Source organism: Artemia franciscana, unplaced genomic scaffold (assembly GCF_032884065.1).
Source record: "Artemia franciscana unplaced genomic scaffold, ASM3288406v1 Scaffold_601, whole genome shotgun sequence".
In the NCBI taxonomy this organism is placed as follows: Eukaryota; Metazoa; Arthropoda; class Branchiopoda; order Anostraca; family Artemiidae; genus Artemia; species Artemia franciscana.
The window spans coordinates 12790-24692 of NW_027066312.1; positions in this window are offsets into that span (position 1 = coordinate 12790).

Below are 11903 nucleotides of genomic sequence, written 5' to 3' on the forward strand. Positions count from 1 at the left end.
ACTGATTCCTCTATTTCTTTTTCTGAAGCTGAAATTCTCCCTCGGTAGCACCTAATGTTAGCAAGACCTAGGGATACTAGAACAATTACGAACAATCATCATTCTAAGCATAAGCAAGAACCATAAGTCGTCGAGATAAAACAAGGTAGGAACCGGGACCGCATCCAGGATTGCTAGAAGAGAGGGGTACTGAAAAAGAATTACAAAACGTAACAAAAATTTGTTCTCTTGTATTTTTGTTACTTTTGTACAGGTTGGACTAAAATTTCAGGAAAAGGTGATTCAAATCGGGTAACCCCTTGGATGCGGACATGCCCACAACTAATAATAGGAGAAAAAAGAAAAATGAACCCGAGGGAACCAGAGTTGCCAGTCATTGATGAAAATGATTTTAAAATTATTCGACAAATTACATTTTAATTAAGAATTACTGTAATAAGCGAGCTTCGAGGATGCAGCAAGCTTCGAGCCATAATAAAATACGTTCTCTTAATATGGCTCTTTGAAGTCAAAAGAAATTGGAAGAAATGTGCTCAAATAGGTGACTATAATTGAAAATATTTTAAACAGCACATTGGCCAACTGATCTTCCTTTTGGGGATAACTTAGCTAATGATCGTTGACAAGTGTCTCAGATTGTGCGAAAATGTCAGATAAAATGTTTAGGCGTAACTGCGACGATGTGCTCATGGCGTATTTTTTTTATGTTTTAATTTCTCTTTCACTTTAAGCCTTGGTTTTCTTTTCTAGGCTTTTCGATTGCTTTAATCTCTTGTCAGAATATATTCAGATAATTTTGCAATTACCAGTTATTTACTCTTTGAGCAATTCAATATAACTTTTCCGTGCATAAAATCTTCAACTTTTCCACATAAGTTCGAAAAAATTATGTAATTACATGCTCCTCGTAATAAAGGCAAGTTCTTCTTCAATCAAGGTAGGTCTGCCTTTTTCAAGATTTCAAATTTTTGGAAAGTCCATAAGAAATTGCATTTATCTGGAACTTGAATGAACACATTTTAATTTCCAATTTGAACTTTAATTGTTGATCGCTTAAGCAACAAGACCTAAGAGTTCATGTGACACTTGTGACGAGGTCAGAAGAGTCAAGAGTTCATATTGGAGAAGCTCTAGCAAAACTCTAAGAATCAATAGATTAATTTAAACGGAACATCAGTAGGCTTAATGCTTGTCAGGATTAAAAAAAAGGGCTCTGAGACACGAGGTCCTTCTAAAAATCAAATTCAATCCGATCACCCACTCGTAAGTGAAAAATACCTCATGTTTTCAATTTTTTTTCCTCTCCCTTCAGTCCCCAGATAGTTGAATCGGGGAAAATGACTTTATCAAGTCAATTTGTGCAGGTCCCTGACACGCATACCAATTTATTCCGAAGCTTCAGTTTCAGATTCAGAACAGTTTCAGGAGCTGCCACACGCCTTCTTTCACTTTCATCACTCACTTTTCTTCATTTTCAATCCATGTGTTTCTTATCATATCAGCCTGGACCAGATTTTGTTCTTTAATTAGATCCCAGCCTGGTACAATTTTATGTCCTTTAGTTATGATTCTTCCATGCTTCGGATTTGATAAAACGTGCCTTATAAATTCCTCTTCTGAGGAATAGTCCATCCAATCACATGACAAACAATCTACACTAATTGATCTTGAATTTCCTTCATTATCCTCATTATTCTTTCCCATGTCCTTTTCAAAACTTTTTTTTCCAAGGTTTATGGGCCATATTTTAGGTTTCGCACTGGCTGAAGTTTTCTTAGCTTTTGTTTTTTTTTGCGTGTAATTTTTTTCTTTCTATGTTTCTAATCTATAAGATATTTCTTCCCCCTCCATAATGAAACGAATTTCCGAGGGCAGGGTAGTGGGAATCAAATTTATGTATAAACTTCAAAGCGTCCTCCTTCGTTTTTAAACGTTCTATATCCATTACAACGTTCTCAGTTAGTCGTCTTATCTTAGTGTTAATTGTAAAACAACCAACTGGTCGAAATTTGAACTGAAAAAAGTCTTTTCTGCTGTATTTTACACTTTTTGACGAAGATTCCCCTGAATTTTCACTTTCAATTCCGCAGCCTTCGATTTCGATTCCAACGTCAAAGCCATATTTGCTTCTCATTTCTTCCGTCAATATCTTTTTAAAGTGTTGAACATTTTCTACTTCATATGTTGTCTTAAATGGTTTGTATACACTATTGCGTAGCTTTATTTCCCCAACAAAATAGAATAAAGGCTGATTTAATTGTCGGTTGTTGATTGGTCTGCCGTTACCTTTCACTTGTTGTAGCCCACAAAAGCTCAAGCCTCCGGACATTTTGGAAATTACTGTATAATCAACCAAATTATCGTGGATCCTTTCTTCTTCTGATTCTATATTTTTGACACTTTCATCACTCATAATTCAAAATGATTGTTGAATCAAGTCAAAATTATAACAACAAAGTCCAATATTTACAACAATTTCTACCAGGCTTCAACCTTTTGGTTTCCTTTTTGAAGGTTCTTGAATTGCTTAAATCCCTTGTCAAAATATATTAAATATTTTTGTAGTTATCAGTTTTTTACTCTTTAAATAATATAATATAACTTTTCCGTGAATAAAAATCTTCACTGTTTCCATATAAGTTTGACAAATTTATATAGTTACATAGTCCGTCCAGTAAAGGCATGTTCTTCTGCAGCCAAGGCAGGTCTGTCTTTTTCGAGATTTCAAATTTTTGAAAAGTCTTTAAGAAACTGCATTCATCTGGTACTTGAATGAACACTTATTTTAATTTCGTAGTTTGAATTGCAATCTTCTCTTAAACAAAAACCAATGTAGATTTTTTAGAGAACAGAAGTAGAGAAGTAAAGTAGATTAACAGAGATACGAACAATATATTCGTATACTAGCTAACCCCTGCCACCAGTTGCTGTGGCACTGCGCACAGCAGCAACACGTGGAATGTCAGATAGTTTCACCCTAACCTCCCCGACCCCCAGACAAGCGGAGCTTGGTCTGACTCAGACGGATGAATAGCAAATGTTCTGATTCAATCTTTGCATACATATCAACGATGTATTGGTGAAACAATTGACCGGATTTTAAAATATTATTTTCTTCATTGTGACGAATCATTAGTCTCTAGGAATAATAATTCATCGCACTGCATTTCTTATCCATTTGTTTGTTAGTGGATGGATCTGTCAATTTGTTATTAAAGTGATAGCCGTCGGCTCCATCCCAAAAAAATGATAGGATATTGTAGGGCATCGTAGCATCGATGAGTTTAAGCAATTAATACCAGCTGAGCGTTTCGCATTTGAAGCACCAAATTATTATTTTCGTGGAAAAGATGTTGCAACTTGGAAGCGATAGTCCTTTCAACGTCGGGAGAAATTTTTCAACGTTCATTCAATTCAGCACTGCTATCACTGATGATGTACAGTTACGAAAATTTGTGATACTCACCTGATAATAGTAGAAGGGAGCTTGCTCTATGATAAATTTGCCATTTAACTTTGAAAGTAGGCATAAAATAACCTTGATCTTCAATTTGGGCACTGAACGATTTCATTTGGAAAATTGAGTTATATTTTCTAATGTTTGATAAAAATTCTTCGATTCAGACGTATATCCAGTAAAAAATGTCTTCAATGGTTCTGGTGATGCAGCCAGTTGAGGAAGTTTAACTTTATCTGAAGTGCAACACATTCCCGTTATTTCGTAATTAAATTTTAAGGCCTAGCAATAGGGACAAATTTCAGACATAGTTCAAATTTGAACATCTCGACTCAAGCTATAAGCATCAGATGGGCAGTACTTGAATGTTAGGCGATTATACACTCGTTTTTCCTGTGATATATTGACACACCTTCTTTTTGTACGTTCTCTTTGAGGCACAAGCCTGGTTTCGCGCTGTTCACATGATTCCTCGACACGGCTTCTTTTGGTACTTTCTCTTTGAGGCGCAAATCTGGTTTTACGTTGCTCTGGTAATTCCTCGACACGCATTCTTTTTTTTTACTTTCTCTTTCAGCCGCTAGTCTGGTTTCGCGTTTCCTCGACAATCCTTCGTTGACATAAATTGGACATTCTTAATCTGACCCTTTCTCTTTGAGCCGCAGACCTGGTTTTAACATAAAAAATGTAGTCCTATTTCAAAAGTTTTAGTTTTCGAGGGTAATAGCTACGTATGTTGAAAAAATGAAGATATTAGACAATTTTATGATTGCAAATGGTAAAGAATGTGATTAAAGGCTCTTTTCCTATGTCAAAAGTTTTAGTTTTCGAGGGTAATAGCTACGTATGTTGAAAAAATGAAGATATTAGACTATTTTATGATTGCAAATGGTAAAGAATGTGATTAAAGGCTCTTTTCCTATGTCAAAAGTTTTAGTTTTCGAGGGTAATAGCTACGTATGTTGAAAAAATGAAGATATTAGACTATTTTATGATTCCACATGGTAAAGAATGTGATTAATGGCTCTTTTCCTATGTCAAAAGTTTTAGTTTTCGAGGGTAATAGCTACGTATGTTGAAAAAATGAAGATATTAGACTATTTTATGATTGCAAATGGTAAAGAATGTGATTAAAGGCTCTTTTCCTATGTCAAAAGTTTTAGTTTTCGAGGGTAATAGCTACGTATGTTGAAAAAATGAAGATATTAGACTATTTTATGATTGCACATGGTAAAGAATGTGATTAAAGGCTCTTTTACTATTTCAAAAGTTTTAGTTTTCAGGGGTAATAGCTACGTCCTTGGAAAAAATTGAAGATATTAGACTATTTTATGATTGCAAATGGTAAAGAATGTGATTAAAGGCTCTTTTCCTATTTCAAAAGTTTTAGTTTTCGAGGGTAATAGCTACTTATGTTGAAAAAATGAAGATATTAGACTATTTTATGATTGCAAATGGTAAAGAATGTGATTAAAGGCTCTTTTCCTATGTCAAAAGTTTTAGTTTTCGAGGGTAATAGATACGTATGTTGAAAAAATGAAAATATTAGACTATTTTATGATTGCAAATGGTAAAGAATGTGATTAAAGGCTCTTTTCCTATGTCAAAAGTTTTAGTTTTCGAGGGTAATAGATACGTATGTTGAAAAAATGAAAATATTAGACTATTTTATGATTGCACATGGTAAAGAATGTGATTAAAGGCTCTTTTACTATTTCAAAAGTTTTAGTTTTCGTGGGTAATAGCTACGTCCTTGGAAAAAATTGAAGATATTAGACAATTTTATGATTGCACATGGTGAAGAATGTGATTAAAGGCTCTTTTCCTATTTCAAAAGTTTTAGTTTTCGAGGGTAATAGCTACGTATGTTGAAAAAATGAAGATATTAGACTATTTTATGATTGCAAATGGTAAAGAATGTGATTAAAGGCTCTTTTCCTATGTCAAAAGTTTTAGTTTTCGAGGGTAATAGATACGTATGTTGAAAAAATGAAAATATTAGACTATTTTATGATTGCAAATGGTAAAGAATGTGATTAAAGGCTCTTTTCCTATGTCAAAAGTTTTAGTTTTCGAGGGTAATAGTTACGTATGTTGAAAACATGAAGATATTAGACTATTTTATGATTGGAAATGGTAAAGAATGTGATTAAAGGCTATTTTCCTATTTCAAAAGTTTTAGTTTTCGAGGGTAATAGCTACGTATGTTGAAAAAACGAAGATATTAGACTATTTTATGATTGCAAATGGTAAAGAATGTGATTAAAGGCTCTTTTCCTATGTCAAAAGTTTTAGTTTTCGAGGGTAATAGCTACGTTTGTTGAAAAAATGAAGATATTAGACTATTTTATGATTGCAAATGGTAAAGAATGTGATTAAAGGCTCTTTTCCTATTTCAAAAGTTTTAGTTTTCGGGGGTAAGAGCTACATATGTTGAAAAAATGAAGATATTAGACTATTTTATGATTGCAAATGGTAAAGAATGTGATTAAAGGCTCTTTTCCTATTTCAAAAGTTTTATTTTTCGAGGGTAATAGCTACGTATGTTGAAAAAATGAAGATATTAGACTAATTTATGATTGCAAATGGTAAAGAATGGGATTAAAGGCTTTTTTCCTATTTCAAAAGTTTTACTTTTTTGGGGTAAGAGCTACGTCCTTGAAAAAAAATGAAGATAGTAGACTACTTTATGATTACACATGGTAAAAAAGTGATAAAAGGCTCTTTTCCTATTTCAAAAGTTTTAGTTTTCGGGGGTAATAGCTACGTCCTTGGAAAAAAATGAAGATATTAGACTATTTTATGATTGCACATGGTAAAGAATGTGATTAAAGGCTCTTTTTCTATTTCAAAACTTTTAGTTTTCGGGGGTAATAGCTACGTCTGTGGAAAAAATGAAGGTATTAGACTATTTTTTGATTGCGCATGGTAAAGAATATGATTAAAGGCTCACATTCTTTACCGTGTGCAATCATAAAATAGTCTATTATCTTCACTTTTCCACAGACATAGCTATTACCCTCGAAAACTAAAACTTTTGAAATAGGAAAAGAGCCTTTAATCACATTTTTTGCCATGTGCAATCAAATAGTCTAATATCTTCATTTTTTCCACGGACGTAGCTATTACCCCCGAAAACTAAAACTTTTGAAATAGGAAAAGAGCCTTTAATCACTTTCTTTACCATTTGAAATCATAAAATAGTCTAATATCTTCATTTTTTTTCCAAGGACGTAGCTATTGCCCACGAAAACTAAAACTTTTGAAATAGTAAAAGAGCCTTTAATCACATTCTTTACCATGTGCATTCATAATAGTCTAATATCTTCATTTTTTCCACGGACGTATCTATCACCCCCAAAAACTAAAACTTTTGAAATAGGAAATGAGCCTTTAATCACATTCTTTACCTTGTGCAATCATAAAATAGTCTAATATCTTCATTTTTTCCACAGACATAGCTATTACCCTCGAAAACTAAAACTTTTGAAATAGGAAAAGAGCCTTTAATCACATTCTTTACTATTTGCAATCATAAAATAGTCTAATATCTTCATTTTTTCCACAAACGTAGCTATTACCCCCGAAAACTAAAACATTTGAAAAAGGAAAAGAGCCTTTAATCAAATTCTTTACCATGTGCAATCATAAAATTGTCTAATATCTTCATTTTTTCCACGGACGTAGCTATTACCCTCGAAAACTAAAACTTTTGAAATAGGAAAAGAGCCTTGAATCACATTCTTTACCATGTGCAATTATAAAACAGTCTAATATCTTCATTTTTTCCACAGACGTAGCTATTACAACCGAAAACTAAAACTTTTGAAATAGGAAAAGAGCCTTTAATCACATTCTCTACCATGTGCAATCAAATAGTCTAATATCTTCATTTTTTCCACGGACGTAACTATTACCCCCGAAAACTAAAACTTTTGAAATAGGAAAAGAGCCTTTAATCACATTTTTTCCCATGTGCAATCATAAAATAGTCTAATATCTTCATTTTTTCCACAGACATAGCTATTACCGTCGAAAACTAAAACTTTTGAAATAGTAAAAGAGCCTTTAATCACATTCTTTACCATGTGCAATCATAAAATACTCTAATATCTTCATTTTTTCCACGGACGTAGCTATTACCCCCGAAAACTATAACTTTTGAAATAGGAAAAGAGCCTTTAATCACATTCTTTACCATGTGCAATCATAAAATAGTCTAATATCTTCATATTTTTCCACGGACGTAGCTATTACCCCCGAAAACTAAAACTTTTGAAATAGGAAAAGAGCCTTTAATCACATTCTTTACCATGTGCAATCATAAAATAGTCTAATATCTTCATTTTTTCCACGGACGTAGCTATTACCCCCGAAAACTAAAACTTTTGAAATAGGAAAAGAGCCTTTAATCACTTTTTTTTACCATGTGCAATCATAAAATAGTCTAATATCTTCATTTTTTCCACGAACGTAGCTATTACCCCCGAAAACTAAAACTTTTGAAATAGGAAAAGAGCCTTTAATCACATTCTTTACCATATGCAATCATAAAATAGTCTAATATTTACCCTCGAAAACTAAAACTTTTGAAATAGGAAAAGAGCCTTTAATCACATTCTTTACCATGTTCAATCATAAAATAGTCTAATATCTTCATTTTTTCCACAGACATAGCTATTACCCTCGAAAACTAAAACTTTTGAAATAGGAAATAGAATGTGATTAAAGGCTCTTTTTCTATTTCAAAAGTTTTAGTTTTTGAGGGTAATGGCTATGTCTTATTTTGAAATAGGAAAAGAGCCTTTAATCAAATTCCTTACCATGTGCAATCAAATAGTCTAATATCTTCATTTTTTCCACGGACGTAGCTATTACCCCCGCAAACTAAAACTTTTGAAATAGTAAAAGAGCCTTTAATCACATTCTTTACCATGTGCAATCATAAAATAGTCTAATATCTTCATTTTTTCCACGGACGTATCTATTACCCCCAAAAACTAAAACTTTTGAAATACGAAAAGAGCCTTTAATCACATTCTTTACCTTTTGCAATCATAAAATAGTCTAATATCTTCATTTTTTTTTCATGAACGTAGCTATTACCCCCGAAAACTAAAACTTTTGAAATAGGAAAAGAGCCTTTAATCACATTCTTTACCATGTGCAATCATAAAATAGTCTAATATCTTCATTTTTTCCACGGACTTAGCTATTACCCCCGAAAACTAAAACTTTTGAAATAGGAAAAGAGCCTTTAATCACATTCTTTACCATTTGCGATCATAAAATAGTCTAATATCTTCATTTTTTCCACGGACTTATCTATTACCCCCAAAAACTAAAACTTTTGAAATAGGTAAAGAGCCTTTAATCACATTCTTTACCTTTTGCAATCATAAAATAGTCTAATATCTTCATTTTTTTTCCATGGACGTAGCTATTACCCCCGAAAACTAAAACTTTTGAAATAGGAAAAGAGCCTTTAATCACATTCTTTACCATGTGCAATCATAAAATAGTCTAATATCTTCATTTTTTCCACGGACGTAGCTATTACCCCCGAAAACTAAAACTTTTGAAATAGGAAAAGAGCCTTTAATTACATTCTTTACCATGTGCAATCATAAATAGTCTAATATCTTCATTTTTTCCACAGACATAGCTATTTCCCTCGAAACTAAAACTTTTGAAATAGGAAAAGAGCCTTTAATCACATTCTTTACCATTTGCGATCATAAAATAGTCTAATATCTTCATTTTTTCCACGGACGTAGCTATTACCCCCGGAAACTAAAACTTTTGAAATAGGAAAAGAGCCTTTAATCACATTCTTTACCATGTGCAATCATAAAATAGTCTAATATCTTCATTTTTTCCACAGACATAGCTATTACCCTCGAAAACTAAAACTTTTGAAATAGGAAAAGAGCCTTTAATCACATTCTTTACCATTTGCGATCATAAAATAGTCTAATATCTTCATTTTTTCCACAGACGTAGCTATTACACCCGGAAACTAAAACTTTTGAAATAGGAAAAGAGCCTTTAATCACATTCTTTACCATGTGCAATCATAAAATAGTCTAATATCTTCATTTTTTCCACGGACGTAGCTATTACCCCCAAAAACTAAAACTTTTGAAATAGGAAAAGAGCCTTTAATCACATTCTTTACCATGTGCAATCATAAAATAGTCTAATATCATCATTTTTTCCACAGACATAGCTATTACCCTCGAAAACTAAAACTTTTGAAATAGGAAAAGAGCCTTTAATCACATTCTTTACCATTTGCGATCATAAAATAGTCTAATATCTTCATTTTTTCCACAGACGTAGCTATTACCCCGGAAACTAAAACTTTTGAAATAGGAAAAGAGCCTTTAATCACATTCTTTACCTTGTTCAATCATAAAATAGTCTAATATCTTCATTTTTTCCACGGATCATTTTACGTGGCTCAATTACCAGTTTTTGAACAGTGGACTTCGAATTCTCCTACAGCTTTCCCCAACAACGATTCGATCGATTAAAGAGAAAATTAGTATAAAAAAATATATATAACGATAAAACTCAGTAGCTTTTAGTTTTAGAATAAGACTATATCCAATCCAAGCATTGAGGGGAAAGCTGGGATTTATTTATACTTAAAAGACTGAATCCTATAAACCGAAGTTTTATGAACATAATGAAGAAAGAATTTGTTTATGTAGTGACTATCAAAGAAAAAATTCTTCCACTGAGATTATCAAAAGCATAAGACCTGTTGCAATAATAACTGTATCAATAAAGTCATGTAATCAACATTCATGATAAGCAAAAGTATATTAAAGTGACCTGCCTGTTCATTAAATCCAGGAACCTCTCCCCCTCCACCTGCCAACAAAAGTTGGCGATATATCTAACTACCAAGGTAATCTGAAGTAGAATTGAATGAGATCTTTTAAACCAGGTTTTTATATAGAATTTGGTTAATAAGCTTGGATGTCACAATTTCTTATAGAGAACTTGTTCGGAAAACACTGCTGAGAAAAGAACGCCTATCTGTTTTACTTGAAAGTCAGGGCTGGTGGACCCTTTTTTCTGTTTGTCAAGAGAAATAAATGTTTTTATGAACAAAAATTAACGATTCTCAGAATCGTTTTAGCCTGGCATAAAGTGCACAAAAAGCAAACATGGAAAAAATTTTTAATAGCTTGTTGGAATAGCCTTTCACTGATGATATTTGTAAGACAAAATAGATCATTTGACCTCTAGCTCATCTTCATGATTTTCCAGTGGCCTCGTGGCATTCGGAGAAAAAGTGGGACACATCAGTGCAGTCAATACAAAATGATTTTTTTTTAACCTAGGGGACAGTAAATAACTATCCAACAGAATTATGATGACGGCAATTTCAGTTGTGCGCTTTTCATTTCAATTTGGTGCCACGACATGAATAAGGGACTCTAGACTCTTTTTAAAATTTAAAACAAAAATTTTCATAATTCAAATTATTGTTCTCTTGAATCTTTGTATTAGACACCTTTTTCGTATTTGTGTGGATTTATAATTTATCGACTCTAGTCATTTCCTTTTAAAACGCCCTTTAAAATTTTTCAGCTGTATATTTAAATGTTCGGGCCATGTTTTTCTCCTCACAATGATATTATGATATTCCAGCCAACTGTTAGTACTGGCGGAAAGATAAAAGGGAGGAGATGCATCAGTACTACCCATGGAAAAACGGCTTTCTTGCTTTTTCAAGAAAGAGGGTGTAAACCTCCAATTTTTGGTTTTCCGACGATTGGGATTTCTATGATGTAAATTAGTTTCATTTTTATTCCACGACATGTATGATGTTGAGTCAAATTCAAGCCTCAGATTCTGTGATATTTCAGGCAAATTTGAGTGGGATATTGAACTAAACCAGAAGACACTATTTGTATCCAAAATATCAGAAGGGTGCATCTGCAATATTTCAGGAACGACTAAGTGTATGAGGTTGATACTTTCACAGCTACTGCTACTACTTCTACTACTACTGCTAGTAATAATACTGCTTCTATGACTGCTTAAACTGTCCCTCTGACTACTTTTGACTATGACTACTTACGATGGCATTTATTCTTGACTGTGACTGCGACTAGCTGCTGGTCCGGCTGATTGTGACTGCGACTACTTGTGATTACAATTGAGACTACTTGTGATGGTGACTGCTTGATACCACGACTTCAGCTGTGACTTCAGCGACTGTGATTACTTCTGCCTACAGCTACTTGTAACTGTGTATACTTCTGACCATGACCACTTGCAACTGTGACTGCTTAAAATAGCAATTACTCGTGACTACGACTGTGACCATTTGCGACTACTGTTGACTGTAACTGCTTGCAACCAGTTGTGACCACGACTTCAAATATGACCACTTATGATTGCAACTACTTGTGACTGAGAGTGGGAC